Below are 2688 nucleotides of genomic sequence, written 5' to 3'. Positions count from 1 at the left end.
ATAATCTTACTGAAATGTGTAGGATACTTAGGGGATCATATAGGATAAGTACCAAGAAGGTGATTCCTTTTATTGACAAGATCAGGAACTGGTGGGCATAGTCATGAGGGGAAGCCCATTTAAGATTGAAATGAAAAGAATCTCTCATAATGTTGTGAGTCTTTATAACCCTTTGCTACAGAATGTGGTGGGGTGCAAAGTAATGCTGTATGTTCAAGATAAGGAATGGACAGTATTTCTAATCAGTAATGTGTGTGGCTCTGTGGCGCAATGGACAGCGTGTTGGACTTCTAAGAGTGAACTGAAGAGTAATTCAAAGGTTGTGGGTTCGAGTCCCACCAGAGTCATCATTTAACATTTTCTCGCAGGGCTGAGGAGGGGAAAAAAGGATCAGCCAAGATTGAATGGCAGAGCAGACTCGATACCAAATGTCCTAATTCTGCTCTTGTGTCTTACGGTCTCTTATAGTAATGGAATCAATAGTAATAGAAAAAAGGCGGAAAATAGAAGAGGAATATCTGATCAACCATGATACTAATGAATAGTGGAACAGGTTCAAGGGTCTGAATGACGTCCTGCTGACCCTATACCTGTATGTTTTGGTCTTCTTGGTTAAGTTGTAGAGTATACTGTAATTCTGTAATGGAACTAAAAATCCAGATTTGAAAAGGTGGGACTACAAAATTATTTTCATTCAGAAAGGATTAGCACATAGTCTTCAGTAGATACAGTGACAACAGGGAGGCACTGGCAAAGAGGCATATTAGTATCTATTGGTAGTTCATCTAGTTTAAGATGGTACTGGTGAAGCACAGCAATAACTTCCTGGCAGCAAACACAAATATTAACTGCTTCATTACTCACATATTTTCTTTTGGAGTAGAGCTTCTGAACTGCCAGTATAACCTGGCATTTTTTGCATTGTGAACTGAAGACTCAAATGCACAGGATGGTTGCATGTTGAATTGAGGCAGTGGGGCCTGGGCCTGAGAGTGGAGAATGAGCAAGTGTTTGACTGTTGCTGGAGTGGTCTTGGAGCAGATTTGAAATGGCATATCAGAGGCGAGAGAGCGGGGCCCAGCCCAAGAGTGAGGAAAAAGCTGAAATTTGACAGATTTAATCACTCGGCCAAATTTGAAATTGTGCTGAATTAAGGCTGTGGGTTCTGGGCCTGAGAGGATATCAAAGTGCCAGAAAGCGAGCAACAATCCACTGTTTGGCACCATTTAAGCACAGGGCTAGACTGAAAAGGTCCGGGTGTTGGGTCAGGTCTCTGCTCTGTGAGGCTTACCCATTCCTACGCTGAACTGAGGCTGTGACCTGCAACTAATGGGTTCCTGGACCGGCTGCAGTGATGACTGGATTCGTGGCTGTGAATTCATTTTCATGATCTTCAGTTCTGAATATTATTTGCTTACTTTATGATTTGCATGATTTGTTTGTTTTTCACTGCAAATTGTGTTTTTGACAGTCCTTTCTCAACTGCTTTCTTTATTTTGTGGCTGCCTATAGGGAGCTGAATTTCAAAGTTGTATATAGTATACATAGTTTAGCAATAAATGTGCTTTGAACTTTGAACCTTGATGACATCACCAACAATTCCTGAAGTGATGGCATGGCAAATCTAGTGCAAAACCTTTATCTCCAGAGGAACTGCCTATCCCTCTAGAAATTTACACTATGTTTTGTTTTATAAGCCATTGTTGATGTATTGTTTTTCCTGATGGGGATGAATTAGGCCCTCACCACTCTATTTTGTTCTCAAAAGATGGCACTCACCTCAGGTGACATAAATACATAATTTTAGACTTCCACTTCATCTGTGAATGCTGCAACTCCATGCTTGAGACATGCTGCATGTTAGCATTCCCATCAAAATATGTTTAGCAGTCAGCCATGGAAATTTCTTTTCAACAAAAGCTGAAGAGCACACCAAGGATGAAATAAATTCTGGAAGTACCCTCTGAGAATCCTCTTGTGTGACAGAGATTCTGTATTCCTCTTGATTGGTCCATGGTTTATGGCCAAGGTATAGAGACTACACTTGCTTAATGGCAATGGCCTTTAAAGACCGATTGATGACAAATTTATGGACAGATAAACTATCATTCATTATAATTCCGCAGGGCTGAATCTTTGCCTGGCTCACTTACTTACTCTGATAAACTGCCAACCTTTGTTATCAAGAAATAAACTGAAAACCATTTACCAACCTCTCTATCAAAATAACTATTTAGTATTAGCTTTAAATATATTTGCAATTCCAGTTTATTGAGCTAATAATCTAGATAACGATTCATAAAATATATTTTTATTCTCCTAGGATTCTGAAAATGTGTTACAAATTGCAATGTTATAATATTGGCCTAGGATAAGTATTTGTTTTCTTTGAAGGACAGCTTTAATTCAGATTATATAGCTCACATTCTTTTCCCCTGAAGCATCATGCACTTATCTCTGATTTAATTCTAACTGCACATTAATCTCTTTAATTTTCTTTGGAATCAACAGTGTCCCTTTATTGTGTGATCATCCACATTAGCATGTTTCCCGGCATGATGGAAGGGTGAATATTAAGGAAGTAGTGATCAAATTATTATACAATTAAAGACAGAAAATGCTGGAAACAGTCATTAGGTCAGGCAGTATCATTAGATCATAATATCATGTTCAGAATTACCATGCAAA

General features: G+C 38.8%; 1 non-coding gene across 1 annotated transcript; it reads left to right on the top strand.

Annotated features, from left to right (window-relative positions):
- The first annotated feature begins 256 nt into the window (after positions 1 to 256).
- On the top strand, positions 257 to 347 carry trnar-ucu (transfer RNA arginine (anticodon UCU)). The gene is given in 2 exon segments: positions 257 to 293; positions 312 to 347. It is a non-coding gene; the product is annotated as a tRNA-Arg (tRNA).
- Positions 348 to 2688: the final 2341 nt, after the last annotated feature.

Source organism: Hypanus sabinus, chromosome 18, assembly GCF_030144855.1.
Source record: "Hypanus sabinus isolate sHypSab1 chromosome 18, sHypSab1.hap1, whole genome shotgun sequence".
Lineage (NCBI taxonomy): Eukaryota > Metazoa > Chordata > Chondrichthyes > Myliobatiformes > Dasyatidae > Hypanus > Hypanus sabinus.
This window is presented reverse-complemented; position numbering and strand designations above follow the sequence as displayed.